The 18,065-nt window shown below is 41.6% G+C and overlaps 1 pseudogene; it reads right to left on the bottom strand.

Annotated features, from left to right (window-relative positions):
• The window catches only part of LOC122554919, a 177,322-nt pseudogene that overhangs the window by 38,422 nt on the left and 120,835 nt on the right, over nt 1–18,065 (bottom strand).

Here is an 18,065-nt window from a genome sequence, read left to right as displayed (position 1 = left end):
GGGGTGGGCTGGGGGGCCGTATTGGGCGGGGTGGGGGTGGGGGCGGGGTCTCGTGCGCTGTCATGCTGTCTTACCTCCTGAACGGTGAGCAGTCTTTAAAAACTCCGAATCCCAGAGGAAAGGCATTTAATTGATTAACCAAATAATTAATTATCTGAACGAAATGGTGCCCGCCCATCACTTTTGGATAATCGAGGTTCCACTGTACTTGTTGTTGAGAGGAGCAGCCATACACTGCCCGCCGGTTACCTTTCCATCCCCTGACCTTCATTTTTTACCTGAGGTCTGACTTCCTTCCTGTAACTCTTCTCAATAATCCCCTCCGCCTCCTGAATGACCCGAAATTCATCCAGTTCCAGGTCCAGTTCCCTAATGCGATTTTCGAGGAACTGGAGTTGGGTGCACTTCCCACAGATGCAATCAGCAGGAACACTAGTGGTGACCCTTACCTCCCACATTCTGCAGGAGGAACATTCAACTGCCTAACCTCCATTCCCCACTATTCTCAATTCCCGATCAGACTACTGGCAGTTAAAAAAAACACAGTCACCTTACCAATTGGTGCACAGAACCGTTTTTTTGGTTAGAGGAGGAGGTTGGGTGGGAGACATTACCCGAATAGTGTTTCAGGTAAATCAGCCACTGAACTATAAAGCTTACCTTATGAACGGCAAATATAGGACAGACACCAAGTAGTACTTGCCTACATACCTTAACAACTACTCAAGCAGCATGATTTGTCTCCGGAGAATGTGATGCATTAAGAATGAGATCAAAAATTAAAATTTTAAAAGGCAGTAGCTGGAGAAATTTGAACAATCCTGTGCTCCAAAGGCTTACCAGAGATGAGGGAACTTACTTCCAAGAAGAAATTGGAACAGTTGAGATGGCTTCCTTGACAGGGAAATCAGAGATGTCTTTAAACAGGCTTTTAAGATGATAAAAGGTGTGATTGAAAGAGGTTATGGATTTAAAATCTTTGCCAAAAGATCTGAATGGAAGTGAGGAGAATTTGGAAAGCTGTGCTTGAAAAGACAGTGCAAATTAATTCTATAAATAGTTTTAAAAGGGCAAAGGGTGAGATACGCTCAGAGTTATGGCCAAAAGCAGAGCCATAGGACTAGGTAGAAATGATCTTTCAAAAGGTCACTACTGGCACAAAGGGTTATGATCCCCTTTATGTTGTAGGTTTTTCTGATTAAACTTACACAAACCTATTTTGTTTTTGCAATTTTTTCCAATAAACATTTCCCCAAATGGTTATCTTCACTTAAGAGCTAGGGATTTTGCTTCTTTACTGATGCTTAGTAGATGATGCTGGGCTTTTCCAACTAATAACTTTTTGGACCACCTTTAGTTCAACTCCAACCCATAAATTTTTAACAAGCTGTCCTCAGTTATGATCATCACAAAGGTGTTGCACGCCATAATTTTATTTTTAAAATGCCTCTGAACATTCATTACAAGGGTTTATTTCACAAGGCTCTGCTCCTGATGTGAATCATACTCAAAGTAAACCTTTACTAAAAGAGTGCCACACACAACGTTGAAAATTTCACCATCTCAAGTCTCTGAAAGTAGATCAAAGTAATAATCTCACATCCTAAACTAAGTCTAATCCTAAACTCAGAAAGCAACCGAGTTAAACCAGTGGGAGTGACAGAAAGGGTCTGAACTTGGACAAAGGGTCAGTTAGACTCGAAACGTCAGCTCTTTTCTCTCCTTACAGATGCTGCCAGACCTGCTGAGATTTTCCAGCATTTTCTCTTTAGGGTCTGAACTTGCCTTATATGTCTTAATATGAATCTCCAGTTGACAAGTACTAGCACTCCAGTTTTACTGTATTTGCAATCTGAGGAATACACTCAGAATCTTAGAACTGCTCAAGAATACAGTCACCCAAGGCTGTAATCGAACCTGGACCCCTGGCGCTGTGAGACAGTAGTACTATCACTGAGCCACCATGCCAACCTCTTGCTGACTTTAACATAGATGATCACCATCAAATATTTGAACTAAACCTGCAATATCAAAAGTGGTTACATGTGAAGATTTGTCTGATCTGACTGATGAAAGTGAACAGCACTTGATTTATGGTTGACGTTTGGTTGAGGAGAGCCATGGGTGTCTCAGTAAAATATGTTTCTCCAGAATTTCTGAGGTCTTCTGCTAACATTGTGGGATATACAGGAGACTTCTGTGGAAACTCATACTCATGAAGAAGCAAAACAAAATTCTCTCGCACCAAGTTTTAATACTATCACAAAAGGCTATCCTTTCAAACCGCTCCAGACAATGAACACAAAGGACCGGTTTTGAGGATGAATTAGTCAGAAGTGCAAACAATAAATTATTTTGTCTTTGACAAAGGCAAGCAAAATCAGAGAGTTTGGAGACATGGTAGAGCACACCTGAATGAGTTGAGAGCTGGGGCCGAGTAGCTGAGCAATGTAAGGTTTGTAAATGTCAGGTCCAATTCAGCAGGCCTCAACGGGAGAGTCTTTATTCAAAAAGGAAGTCAGAAAGCATGAAACTATAGGCCACTTATCCAAAAATCTGTTATTGGATGTGTAACACAAGATTTCAACATGTGGATGTTCCAGAGATCACAAAGCAAGGATTGCTTATTCCACTGGCATCAAACTAATGAAGCAAAATTAAGGTTAAACAAGAAAGACACAATATTTACATGGAAATAAGCCTGCAGTTTTCATCTGGTTGTCTTAACATGAGACCTCTCTGCCCACAAAGACACCATTTTCTCCAGAGCAGCAGCAGCCCTGAATAACATCCTCCCTCACCATTGCCACCTGCTGCTGGAGGTTCCACAGCACACTTCCCTGACTGAGACTTGATGCCTGAGCAAAGAAACAAGTGCACAGTGTTGCTTGCAAAGCAACTGCATGGTTCCAGGCTTAATTGTGGTTTTATGGTGGGACTCTTTGGCTGCACGTTAGTGGCAACATTCTCCTCTGGCAATCACAAATGTGAGCTAACTAACAAGGATTTGGGTGATATCCAGCATTTGTTCGAGACAGCCTTCTCAGCCTCTTATTTGTACTGGTACTTTCTGAGCGATCCAGGTTAGATGCAGAATCATCCATCTTGGTCAGATCTGCTATGATAAGCAACAATTGTCACTTCAGTTTCCTTCTCTTGGCAGGTCACCCCTACACCATTTCCAAGGTGGGAGTAGGCCTTCCCACACTGGATTCATAATAGATAGGTCACTCCAGGAGTCCTCATCACTGTATGACTTCACTTTATTTGAGCAGTCACTCGTTGATACGGCTGGTTTTGCAATACTGCTGAGCAAGCCACTTATCTCCACATCATCCACCAGAACAAGCAACTCCCCCTGTCCCTGATGCTCCCAGATTGGAGTATGAAGCCGCCCTCCAGTTATTGGTTCAAATGCATGGGTACTGTCAACTGTGTCCAGTGATTGACGTCTCTGTTATATTCAGGCTCTCACACGTTCTAGATTTGACCCCAACCTCTGCTGTTCTGATATCAGAGGAAAAGGCCTGCACTGATTAAAAGATCAGTCCTGTCAACCATGCAATAGGTCAATGTTTTTCACTCAGTGTTTCCCTCGTTGCCCTCTTGGATACCATTTTGAAAGCCTGGCTTAGCCTTGTGTGATGCTCGTTTATCCATTCTTTGACTTGGCCATGCCTATCAGTAGATGGGGTGTGCCCAAGGAGATAGTCCACAGGCAGAACTGAGTCTCATCCAAAGAAGAGACAGTGTGGAGAACAGCATGTGGATAAGTGCAGTATACTTCGAAGAGCATAAAGCAGCTTCAAAACGTACTCCGAACATTTTAGTTTCCTCTCAGATGGCAGTGCGCACAGAAGGTCATGGGGGTATAGATCTGCACTGTCCATTACTCTCTGAAGGATAGGAGTGGTGACGATCTTTGCAATGTACAGATCTTGTAAAACTCAAGTAGCTTTCCAATGTACATGTAAATCACATTGGACCAAACATGGAACTCTGAAACAGTAAAACCAATCACACACCAGTAGGGTCATAGAGTAATACAGCATGGAAACAGGCTCTTCGGCCCACCTTGTCCATGCCCACCAGGTTTCCTAAACTGAACTAGTCCAATTTGCCTGTGTTTTACCCATAATCCCCTAAACATTTCCTTTCTATGTACAATACTTTGACGATAGTCGAGTCCCTTTGGTCATAGGTGGGAGGGGCCTGCATGAACTTGGTAAATGCATTGGTGAGTATGTCGATATGCTCAGTCTCATTATGACTGGGATCAAGGTTTGTGAAATCCATTGTAAGAGGTCTCTTGGCAACCAAGGATCCCACACTGGGGTCAAGTCACTTCCCTGCTATGGGCAAAGTACACCCCTCACAATTTCAACAGTAGTCATCAATACCAGCAGCTGTCCTAGGCCAGTAACACTGCTCTCTGGTCAGGGCAACCATCTTTTCCATCGCATAGTGTCCAGCTTGATCTGACACTTGAGGCTTTCAAGAAGAATGAATTGCTTTACCTCTCTCTCCTTGTCATTAGCCAGCCAATAGAGGATACCAACCCCCTTCCAGACCCTCTTCCGCACCTTAAAAGCTTCCATGCCTGTTTGTACTCACTGGCTCTGGGCTGGTAGATGTTGGACCTTACAGTAAAGGTGCAGTTTACAGATGCCTGCCTTAACCTGTTGAAGGTAAGGGCCAAGGTGAAATCTGCCTCAACCTATTTGGACCCGGTTTGTAGCATGTTCTTTGATGGCACTCTGCTGAATCTTTTTCTGAATGTTCCAAGGAATTGGGATTGGACATAGGGTATAGGCATGGAGTCAGCCATAGACTTCATCAGCACGGTAGGGGCAGGTTCCCTCCCGTGGTCAGTTTTCCAACTGAGAGGATCAGTGTTTGCATCAGCTTTTCCTGACCTGACCAGGATCTGAAGTCAAAACTGAGTAAGTTCAGCAGCTCATTGGGTCCCTGATGCTCACAGATTGGAGTACGATTGAAAATAGCTGAATGGGTTGTTGCCTGTAAACACTTCAAACTCCACACCGATCAGATGGCTCTGAACGTCTGGGCAGTAGTCCACCTCTGAGCTAGCTGGCTGATTCAGGGTGGAGTCTGAATTTAGAATCATAGAATGCCTACAGTGTGTAAACAAGTCCACACCGACCCTAGAAAGGATAACCCACCCAGACCCATTCCCCTAGCCTAATATTCTTTGTTCACCCCTGACTAGGGCACCTAACCTAAACCTCTCTGAACACTATGAGCAATTTAGCATGTCCAATTCACCTGACCTGCACACCTTTGGATTGTGGGAGGAAACAGGGCCCGGAGAACACCAACATAGATAAGAGGAGAAGGTACAAACTCCACAGACAGCGCTCAAGACGGGAATCAAACCTGGGTCTGTGGTGCTGTGAGGCAACAGTGCTAACCACTGAGCCACTATACTGCCCCTCCTCCATATTTCTTTCATTTAGCTTGAAACACCAGCTGACAGCATTACTCTTTCCAGCCCTTGAACCAGTGACAGCACCATCTCTGAGCCTAGGAAACTGGCACCAGTTTCTATTATGAAAGAGAGTTGGAAGTGTGGATGAACAAGACAAGCTTCTGCATGAGGGTGCAGAAGGAGTCTTCACATGCTGGGGCTGACCTCCATGTGATGCTCCGTGCAGTATCGCAACTTGTCCATCCTTTCCCAACCATTCCTTCAGCATTCTCTGATTTCCTCAGTGATTCATGGGGATACAAGCTGTGCATTGCCTTAAACTTCCTACAATAATCATCTACAGCACATCGTTCCTTCCCTATTTTAGGCTGGGGCCAATTCTCTACTGCTCAGATTTTCTCATCATCAGGGCACAGTGCCATGCTTGGTAACAAGGTGTCTCAGGCAGAAATGCGCCAGCTGCCCTGCTCAATGCCCTCTCTCTGCCACCTGCTGCTGAGACAGGGTGGCAAGTTTTAATAAATGGTATGTTACAAGGATCTGTCCTGGGGCATCAGCTACTTACAATTTAAATAAATGAATTTGATGCGCAGACCAAAGTTATGGTTGCTTACTTTACTAATGACACAAAGCTGGATAGTAATGCAACTGGTGAGGAGAACATAAGAAGACTATAAAGGGATATAGGTATGTTAAGTTAGTGGGCAAAGGTCTGGCAAATGGAGTATAATGTGGGAAATTACAACATTGTCCATTTTTTCAGGAAGCATATTGCCTAAATAGTGAGAGATTGCAGTGCTCTGAAATGCGGAGAGACCTTGGTGTCCTAGTGCATGAATTGCAAAGGCTTATATGTAGAAACATCACAGTATGAGGGGTAGCTCCTGGTTTACTGCATCAGAAGTATGGTACAGCTGACATTATATGGCACTAGTGATGTGAACACTGTAAAGCCTGGCAGCTGCAAGCACATCCACCTCTCTTGCCACCGTTCCACATGCAGGGCTCCAAACAGGCCAGCTGTGTACTTAATAAACTGAAGAACAGACGATTATGTGAGAAATGTTGACCTTGACCATGATGGACCAGTATCCATGACAAAAATGGAAAATTTCAGCCCAATAAGCAGTTAAACACACTGGCTTGTAGTTGCTGCACTTACCTTAACATCCTTCATTGAAAAGGGTGAAATATTTGTAATTTCCTGTCCTCTGGCATCAATCCTGTGTCTAAGAAAGTCTGAAGGATTGTGGCCTCTGCAATTTTCACTAGCACATCCCTCAGTATCCTTGGAAACATCACATCTGGTCCTGGTGCCTTATAAACTTTGAGTTGGTGGCATAGCGATGACATCACTGGACTAATAATCCAGAGGCCCAGAGGCTAATGCTCTCGCGATATTTGTTCAAACTCCACTATAGCAGCTGGTGGAACTTCAACTTAATTTGACTTGGCAGAGAAATATATCTAAATATCATGATGACACAAAGTTATGTGTTATTGTACACAGTTTAGGTCATAGAATTGTAGAATCCCTACAATGCAGAGAGTGGCCATTTGGCCCTTCGAATTACCACCGACCCATCCCATTCCCATTCCACATTTACCATGGGTAATCCACCGACTCAATCCCAGGACGCTATGGCCAATCCACCTAACCTGCACATCTTTGGACTGTGGGAGGAAACTGGAGTGCACAGTGGAAATCCACACAGACAAAGAGAGAATGTACACAGACCCAAGGCTCGAATCAAACCCTGGTTCCTAATGCTGTGAGGTAACAATGCTAACCACTGAGCCCACTAGGCTACTAGATGGCAGCATTAAATGACATAGGGATATTTATAGACTAAGTGAATTGGCAAAACGGGGGAAGATGGAGTTAAATGTAATCAAGCATGGATCCAAAAAATTATTGATGAGGGCACTTTCTAGATGGAGTGAAGTTAAATACAAAGACACTTGGAGGGTTCAGACGCATAAATCTTTAAAATGTCAGAAACAAATGCAGAAAATAATCAAGAGAGCTAGCTGCAATGCTGGCCTTTATATCTAGAGGACAGGAGTACAAGGATGCAGAAGTAATTCTCCAGTTGTACAAAACCCACTTGGGGTACTGTGTCACAGTCATACAATCATATAGCGCGAAAACAGACCCTTTAGTCCAACCTGTCCATGCCATTTCAACTCTGGGAAGAAGAATCTGACCATCAACCTACCTAAGCATTTCATAATTTTATAGGTTTTTATCAAGTCTCTCCTCTGCCTCCGCTGCTCTAGAGAAAACAACCCAAGTTTTTCTAGCCTCTCCTTAAAACTCATACCCTCTAATCAACAGAGAACAGATGTAGAAAGAACTTCAACACCAAGGATGGTCAATGTTTCTTCAGTGGTAGCAAGATCAGTTGTTAATTTTAAATCTGAGATAGCTACATTTTTATTAAGAGAAGGTATTAAGAGATATGTGCCAATGGCAAATATATGGAGGAAGAGATCAGCAATGATCTCACTGAATGGTGGAATAAGTTTGAGGGGCTGAAGGCCTATTCCTGTTCCTGTATTCCAATAAGAATAGACCGCCTATCCAATACCTCTTTGTTATAATTGTAAATCATTTTGACAGAATTGACTTCTCTCTCTCTCTCCATGGTCTGGGTAGCATTAGTAAAGACATATGCAAAGTATTCATTTATCGCCTCAAATATTTCTCCCTTGCCTCCATGTGTAAATCACCTTTTTGATTTCCTTAATCAGTGCTCCTCCTCTTTTTACCACCCTTTCACTATTTATTTGCCTGTAGAAGATTCTAGAATTTCCTTTTGTGTTGTCTGCCAATCTCTTTTCATAGTCCATCTTTGTTTCCCTTATTTGCTTTTCACAATCCCTCTAAATATTTACACACAGCGTAGTTCTCAATAGTATTTTTTTACCTGATATCTGTTATAAACACACTTCTTTTTTAGATTAATTTCCATCTCTGACAGTTCTATTGAAGGATCAGTGGACTCAAAACGTTGTTTTTCTTTCTACAGATGTTGCCAAACCTGCTGGGTTTCTCTAGTTACCTATTAAAACTGGCTTTCCCCAATTTTATTATTCCTACTCTACTCTATTTCGTATCTCTTTCCATAGTCACCCTAAACCTTCTGATACAGGGACAACCGGAAGCGGCAGGGACAGACCACTATAAACACCGGAGGAAACATCAAAGAAGCACTTCGCAGGAGGCTCCCAAGCACTGATGATGTCGCCTAGCCAGGGAACAAAACGTTTGCAACAAAAACTTCCAGCTCGGCAAACAGAACCACAACAACGAGCACCCGAGCTACAAATCGTCGCACAAACTTTGAACAGGGATTACTGTCCTCTAAAGAGTCGCCTTTGAACACTTACAAAGTCATAGAGTCATACAGCATGGAAAGAGACCCTTCAGTCCAACTAATCCATGCCAACCATGTTACCAAACTAAAGTAGTCTCACCTGCCTGGATTTGGCCCATATCCCTCCAAACCTTTCCTCTTCATGTACTTATCCAAATATTTTGTAAACTTTTCAACAATACCTGCATCCATCATTTCGTCTGGCAGTTCAAACCACTCTCTGTAAAAAGGTTGTCCCTCATGTCCGTTATAAAACTTTCTCCTCTCACCTTAAAAATATGTCCCCTAGTTTTGAACTCCTCCATCTTAGGGAAAAGACCCTTGCTATTCACATTATCTTTGTCCCTCATGAGTTTATAAACTTCCATAAATTCCTCGACCTCCTAAGTTTCAGTGAAAAAAGTCCCAGCCGATCCAGCCTATTTTAAAATTCAAACCTTCTCTCCTGGCATCATCCTGTTAAGCCTTTTCGCAACCCTCTCCAGTTTAACAGGGTGAGCATACAGTACTCCAGAAGAGGCCTCACCAATGTCCTCAACAACCTCAAAATGATGTCCCAATTCCTATATTTAAAAGTCTGAGCTATGAAAGCAACTGTGCTAAATGCCATCTCTACCTGTGACCCAAACTTCAAAGAACTAAATTCCTGAACCCCTAGGTCAGGGGTGGGGAACCTACGGCCTTCTAGGCCATTGTGTGTGGCCTTTTGAATGAATCCAAATTTTGCAGAACAAATCTTTTATTTTTTATTAATATGTTTTTTTCGTCCTTTATTATTTTATTTTAATCTTAAAATGAATGTATTTAAAATACCAGAGAGTAAAAGAAAATCCAACGAAATAATCCTCACAGACTGACCGTCACAATTAAAAAATTGGTAAGTCATAAGGGCTATTTCGATATCTGCTATGCTCATGATTCAGTTATAATGCGACTCTAGAATGTACGTTATCTTCCCCGCCTGACTGGTGCCACTACCGCCTGAGGCTGGTTGGCGAATGCCTGTGGGTATCCAGTACGCTAGTGTTTATCAACTTATGACAACAGTGCACGTGGCTTTCCATTTGAAATTAAATTTGAGAATAGTTACACAGTCTAACTGTATCAACATTTGTATTATTGAAGTTTCTTGGATGCGGCCTATTAGATTACAACTAACATAATGCGACCTTCCAACATGTAAAAGTTCCCCACCTCTGCCCTAGGTCTTTCCGTTCTACTACACGACTCAAGGCCCTACCATTAATTGCATTATTTCTGCCTTTGTTTGTTTTACCAAAATGTAATACCTTTGGCTCAGCTCACTCTGAGAACCAGGCTGAGCATTGTTTCCATTCCAAAAGGACTGCAAACATACTGCAGAAACTTCATAGTGAATACACTCTCGTGACTCTTGTCACTCGTTTTACATGAAAACTATCCTAGTCTAAACTCAGATAATTAAAGACCCCTTTAAAGTTTTTTGCACTTTCTGTAATTTCCTTGTAAATTGGTTCGACATCCTTCCTGCTCACTTCAACCTTAAAAGTTTTGTAAAGATGAAGAATGGATTCAATAGCTCAGGAGCAGAGTTTGTAATCGAAACAGCGGACAACAGCTTCAATCTTTACGAGAATTAATTACAGAAATTTCTCGTCATCAGGCCAGGATTTCAGATTAGCAGTAAGTAACTTAGTGATAGTTGGAGTTGATGGTGGTGATGATGAAGTTGAGTTGGGTGTTATCAGATTCCAAAGGGAAACTCATGGATGATGTTAACAATGGTGGGGGAATGGGAAAAGAAGCCATTACAGGTTATACTCTGGCTATGACAGTCCTAACCAGCTGGCAATGCACAAAGTCCAGGAAGTGATTAAGCATCTTAACCCACAAGCCAAATGTATTCTGGAGGGTACATACCGAACTTTCTTTCCTTGGTTTATGAGTATTTTGACAAGTTCAGCGATGGGGTACTGAGTTTTAGCAGCACAAAGACCATATCCTATAAAAGGTACAAGATGTTTTGTTTTCATAAAATATGCTAATACAAACCTTAAACTGGATATTATTACAACATTTCATTTTCTTTTTGGGCTTAACTTCAAAGATTACAACTAGAGAGATAACAATGATAAAACAATGTTAAAATATAAAACTTGGGCATGTTATTTAATAAGAATACATTCATAATAGAACGACTATATATCTCAATGAAGCTCCTGCATTATAAAGTAAGAATTTATTTGGTAGCTGTATTACATTTGTAGGTAGGTGATGGCATAGTGGTAATGTCAATAGAGCATATAATGCAGAATCACAGGCTAATGCTGTAAGGATATCAGTTCACATTCCATCACTGTGGATGGTGATATCTGAATTCAATAAAATAAGATTGCAAGCATATCATCTGCATTTGTGAGAATGAAAGGGGTAGGAGCTTAGTGATCCTCCATTAGGGATGTAACTGCCATGGTAACCAAAACACATAAGCAAGAGCTGGGCCAAAAGGGGATCCCATTGCCATGACATCTACATTGATTTACATGGTGTCATTTAAACAGAACTCAACTGAATGGGGTTTTAAGGCCAGATTAAGAAGAAGTGTGATGTTTAACAAGACTTTATGACCCACCGTGACCTTAACATCTGAGGGTGGATTACCAAGAAATCCATAGGAGCTGCTATGATTGCATCTGCAACTTGGTAAGCACTGTTAGACTTTTCATCATAGTATATCATCAATGATAACTGCATGTTAATTACATGTTAGAAATAATTTGAACATGTTGTGTAGATTGATTGTATTACTATTCTAAGCAACATACAAAAGGTATTACAAATCCAACCTATCCAATTACCATCCATCAACCATTAGCAAAGTGGTGGAAGAGGTCATCAACTATCAAGCAGCATTTACTTGACAATAACCTGCTCACTGACACTCAGTTTGGGCTCCACTCAGCTCCTGGCCTCATTACAGCCTTGGTCCAACCTGGACAAGAAAGGTTCCAGAGGTGAGGTGAGAGTGACTGCCTCAAGGTTACATTTGACCGAGTGTGACATCAAGGAGGCTGAGCAAAACTGCAGTCAATGCAAATCATGTTCAAAAATCTCTATTTGTATAAAGGAAGATCGTTGTGGTTGTTGCAGGTCAGTTATTTCAGCACCAGGGCATCTCCGCAGGAGTTCCTCAAGGTAATGTTACCCAATTATCATCAGCTGCTTTATCAATGACATTCCCTCTAAGGTCAAAAGTAGGAATGTTCACTATAGGGAACACAAAGAGAGTTCCTGTATTTTAACGGTGTGGTAGGAAAGGAGCAAAAATGTAGCTCCTAGTCAGGTTGAAGAAGAATGTGCCAGTGCTGTTGTCTCCTTGCATGTACTGCCCTTGTCTTTCCAGATGATATTTCTAAATGGTAGACAGAGTTTCCAGTGTGTGCAGATGATGAAAGGAGTAAACAATGAAAGTATTGGATGGGCTGCTTTGTCATAGATGGTGTCAAGCTTCTTGACTGATAGTGGAAAAGGTTTGGGGAGTCAGGAGGGTCCAGTCTCTGACCGATCTTGCAGCCACAGTATTTATGTAGCTAGACTAGTTCAGTTTCCTGTCAATGGTAATGTCTAGGAAATTGATAGAGGTGGAGGGAGAAGAGGCAATCAGTGATGCCAATGCCAATGAATGTCAAGCACAGATAATTAGATTCTCGCTTGCTGGAGATAGTCATTGCCTATAACTTCTGTGGCATAATTGTGGGCAGCACTGTGGCACAGTGGTTAGCACTGCTGCCTCATAGCGCCAGAGACCCGGGTTCAATTCCCGCCTCAGGCGACTGACTGTGTGGAGTTTGCACGTTCTCCCCGTGTCTGTGTGGGTTTCCTCCGGGTGCTCCGGTTTCCTCCCACAGTCCAAAGATGTGCAGCTCAGGTGAATTGGCCATGCTAAATTGCCCGTAGTGTTAGGTAAGGGGTAAATGTAGGGGTATGGGTGGGTTGCGCTTCGGCGGGTCGGTGTGGACTTGTTGGGCCGAAGGGTCTGTTTCCACACCGTAATGTAATCTAATCAATACGACTTGCTACATATCAGTCAAAGCATCTGGATATTATCTTGCTGCATATGGAAATAAACTGAGGAGTTGTGAATGGTACTGAACATTGTGCAGTTATCGGCAAAATGAACATTTATTCCCACTCATTGCTTTCTGTGTGCCAATCAGTTCTCTATCCAAGTCAGTACTCTGTTCCCCCAATCCTATGCAACTTAAACCCAAGCTTCACTACCTAAGAAGTCACAAATGGTGCTGAACATTTGTATTCCTGACCTTATGATGGCGGGAAGACCATTGATGAAGCAGCTGAAAATGGTCAGGTCTAAGGCAATATACCCTGAGGAACTCCTGCAGAGATGTCTTGGGACTGAGATGATTGACCTTCAACAAGCAAACCCGTCTTCCTTTGTTTAAGATATGACTCCAACCAATTGTATTGTATTCAGTGTGATTACTCACTTGTTCATTGTTAGTTCAGGAACTTGCTTAATAACTTCAACAAAAGGAGAAGATATTTAAACATTGATACTCTATGGTTTTCCAAGATTGGTATGATAAGATCTCATGAGGGCAAAACAAGGATTTCCAAATTTTGATTAAACTGTGATTACATGCAATCTTGTGCAACACAATTTTATTAGCATAATGTACAAAGAAAAACACAGCCTAAAAGTGCACTCTGGTGACAGAAGGTTTGGAGACCACAAATGATGACTAAATGAACAGTCATCTGTTGCTTGAGCTCTCATCTAGGGGAACAGATCAAATCTATGATATATGCAAATAAAATCACAATTCATAGGATGGAGGATAGAAAACAACATTAAACACATGCTGTTATACTTGAACTCAAACACTGGATTAAAAGTGCAATAATTGCTTTTAATATATTTAGTCATCCATTATTCTATTCTGAAAAAAAAGTGTCAGTTATCTAGAAGTATTTTTTTAAAAATCAAAGCAATTTCTTTGAAAAATGTTAACCAATAGTGCATGTGACAATAAAGCTTAAATCAAATTATAAAAGTTCAAAATCAAATCAAATAGCAGTTACCAATGTAGGCTAATAGAACTGCAATTCTCATGGAAAACTGGGTAATAAAAACCACACACACTTATTCCCTGGCTGCAGTGGCTACACTGAGCTCTTAACCTCTTCGTTCTCCCTGACTCCACATCTAATTCTGTGGTTAAAAACCACCACAATACACTGGAGTCTGTAATGAAACTTCCTACCTTTGAAGCATGCAAAGTTTGTTCCATGAAGGAGTTCAAGAATGTGATGCAGGACAATAAAAAAAACTCTTTTACTTAGTTTGTTACTTTACAGAAGGAAACAAGAAGTCAAAACTTTTCTCACACTCATCAGGAGTAGATTACAAGAAACAGACTTCAAGAAGGGTCACAAATTTAGACAGGATAAGTAGAAAGCACTAATTGTTTGGGCCATCACTGGCAGCAGGAACAGTTAGCAGTTAAAATTAATTCTCAGTCAGACAGGTAGATTCTCATTAGTCAGCAAGTTGCCTTTGGAAATGCAGTAGGCATTCGCAGTGTCCATGGCTCCTTTTTACATTACAAAAAGGGGCAATCGTACTATTTCTTTTTTCCCTACATAAAGCAGGGTTCTATGTATTAGTAGACGTAGATTCAAACACTTGTAAATGCATCACAATGGCAACCTGATTAATGATATTAAATTGGAACAGTCAGGATTACTTATGGAAGAGTATGCTGGCCTTGGAAGGTTTTTGAAGGGGGTTAACAAGAATGATCTCAGGGAGGAAGGAGTCTGTACTCAGCGTAGTTTAGAAGGATGGGGGAAGATCTGATTGAAAGTTACAGAAAACTGAGAGGCCTGAATACAGCGGATGTGGAGATATTTCCACTAGTAGGACCCGAGATACAGCTTCAGGGTAAAGGGATGACTGTATATAACTGAGATGAGGAGGAATTTCTTTAGCCAGATGGTGGTGAAGCTGTGGAACTCATGGCCTCCTGTGGCAAAGTCACTGAGGTAATTTAAGACAGAGATAGTTAGGTTCTTCATTAGTAAGGGGATTAAAGGTTACAGGGAGAAGACAGAATGCGGCTGGGTAACATATTAGCCATTATCAAATAGCGGAGCCGACTCAATGGGCTGAATGACCTAATTCTGCCCCTATACCTAATGGTCTTCTGGCCCATCACCTCCCACCCAACCCCCAGTGCCCCTCATAACCTTCATTCCATCTCCATGTCAATTCATGCACCAAGGCATACCCAACCCCCTTTCATATCATCCATGCTACCTCCATAGCCCTCAACCACGATCTGTCATCAGCAGACTTCAGGAATCATGTGGAGATAAAAACATTAAATTTCTAAAAATCTATTACAGTTCATGGACACTAGACATTGTTACAAACTGGCATTCAATGATCTAAAACATCTTTAATCTCAAGTGGCTCTAATCTCTTCTGAACACAATTTCTATTCAGATCCCATATCAACTACATTTAATTCTTTTACAGTCCTTTAAACTGTAAAGTCAGAGTCTTCTGCTGAGATGATTGTGGCTTTTTGAAACTCAGCCAAGCATTTACTTTGAAACAATAATGTCCTGTACAATATGTTAATAAAGACGCATTTTCTTTTCTAACATACGTCAGATGGTATGTCAATCAAGTATTAATTAGAATTAAAATTACTACAGTATAGAAACAGGCCCTTCGGCCCAACAAGTCCACACCGACTCTCCAAAGAGTATCCCACCCAGACCCATTACCCTGCCGTATTACTCTACATTTCCCCTGGCCGGTGCACCTAGTCTACGCATCCCTGAACGCTGTGGGCAATTTAGCTTAGCCAATTCACCCTACTTGCACATCTTTGGAGTGTGGGAGGAAAGGGGAGAATGTGCAAACTCCACACAGTCACTCGAGGCTGGAATCGAACCCGGGTCCCTGGTACTGTGAAGCAGCAGTGCTAATCACTGAGCCACTGTGACACCCTTCATCCCAAGGCTGCGCCTCGGGTCGTACTAATGGAAACATCTCCACATCAGCTGTATTCCGGCCTCTCAGTTTTCTGTAAGTTTCAATTAGATCTCCCCTCATCCTTCTAAACTCTGCTGAGTACAGACCCAAGCCCTTCCTCCCTGCGATCATTCTTGTTAAGTAGTGCAGTAGAGGGTTTTATTTAACTCTCAAGAAGGCTTAATCTGAGTTATTTTCATTTTGCAAGAGTGGTGGTTTAAAATACTTCAGATCATGAAACTTGAACAATATTTCCTATTATTTTTACTTTCTCAATTTGTGTTTCTGACATTGTGGGTTAGGACAAAATGAAGTCTGTTTGAACTCAGCATTATGTTCGAATCCTTCCGGAGTTTGGGTTCCAGCCTATGTGAATCATTCCCCACCGACTGCTAAAAAAAATGGGATCTGTTGGCCACGGAAGGTCCCACCCATTATTTTAATTATCCACGGAGTATTCCCAATTCCATGAAACTCTGACACTTTTGCTGCAGGGGGCAAGACACAACTAGTGCAGCCAAGCGTTAGTGAAAACTGGAACAAGCATCTCTAAGGAGAATCTGACTAATTATCAAAAGCTTGAAGTGAACCTCAAAGGTAGAGGTGGCAATCAACAAGAATGACCACTTTGGATGACTGTACAACTGGGTGGAACATATTTCAGAATCCTAACGCTCCAGTAACCAAGCAGCTGTTTCTTAGATTATTACTTTTATCTCTCTTTCTCAAAACGTTACAACTGTAATCATTGTTGTAGCCATTTTAATTTTCCTGCAACTATTTTGAACTTGTAATCACGGATACAAATAAACTAGCATGATTAAGCATATACAACCTTTGATTCAATATTAGACTAATCAGTGGACCCTCTAACTTCAAAAAATGTAGATCTTGTTACACTAATCTTGCCTCACACACCTCCAGTGCAGTGCAACCAGTACGCCTCATTCTGTCTAAGCACCCTATGATCTGTATTTCTCGCTTGCTATGATCTGCATGTACTGCTTGCAAACAAAGCTTTACACTGTACTTAGGTACACATGACTAAAATAAATCAAATCAAAATCAATCATCAATTTGTTCACTTTACAATTCATACGTCAAAGTGAATAATAAGTGTCAGTAAGGGTTTTCAAACTGTTCTAATGTTGTTCTAGCGTTCTTCAAAAGCAGCCCCTCCTGTCTCTGACCTCCATCAGTCATTGAAATCCCATTGTGCTATCCTGTAATTCTCTTTCTTTTATTCACTATTTACAATTGTTTATTCTGGTAGCTCCTGCACTTCCAATGTCCCTTGCTAGCACAATATGCAAGTGGGCGACACAGTGGCACAGTGGTTAGCACTGCTGCCTCACAACGCCAGAGACCTGGGTTCAATTCCCGCCTCAGACGACTCTCTGTGTGGAGTTTGCATGCTCTCCCCGTGTCTGCATGGGTTTCCTCCCACAATCCAAAAATGTGCAGGTTAGGTGAATTGGCCATGCTAAATTGCCCGTAGTGTTAGATGAAGGGGTAAATTTAGGGGAATGGGTCTGGGTGGGTTGCGCGTTGGTGTGGACTTGTTGGGCCGAAGGGCCTGTCTCCACACTGTAAGTAATCTAAAACAGCAATCTCCTGCTGAACTGAAGTTCCCAACAGTTGCTGCTACAGTCTTATGCCAAAAAACATCTCTGCCCTAAAACCTTTAGTAATGCTCAAAATTGTAGTTTTCATTCAACGGACTAAAACATGTCTGACCTGGTGTTCAAAATTCATCTTTCCATTTATATCTTCCTGTGTAACTTTGTACAAATCGCTCACAAGAAAATCCTTAACAAGAAAAATACTAAATTTTCATAACCGATTTTTGAGTGGAGTTGTCCCCAAAGTCTGTGGACAAATACATGGTTAATGGGTTCATATTGTTCTTTTTGCTTTTCTGCTGATAAAATTATCAAAGAAAATAAGGTCCCATATGTTGATGATTTGGTTGAATCGGATATGACCAGAATAAATGAGAGAAATCATGACTTAATTAACAATGCTTTTGTTTCCTCCCTATAGAAAGCTCTCTTTCTCATTTTCCTCACTATCAGGGCCAACTAGTACAGAACTGACCATGCCTCAATTTGGAATTTCTGTATTCCATGATACAGCACATTGACACACCTGCATATCCTCCATTATACAGTTGAATATCTTGAATTACATA

Source organism: Chiloscyllium plagiosum, chromosome 1, assembly GCF_004010195.1.
Source record: "Chiloscyllium plagiosum isolate BGI_BamShark_2017 chromosome 1, ASM401019v2, whole genome shotgun sequence".
Taxonomy (NCBI): domain Eukaryota; kingdom Metazoa; phylum Chordata; class Chondrichthyes; order Orectolobiformes; family Hemiscylliidae; genus Chiloscyllium; species Chiloscyllium plagiosum.
Note: the sequence above shows the minus strand (reverse complement) of the source record. Positions and strands in the feature narration are given on the sequence as shown.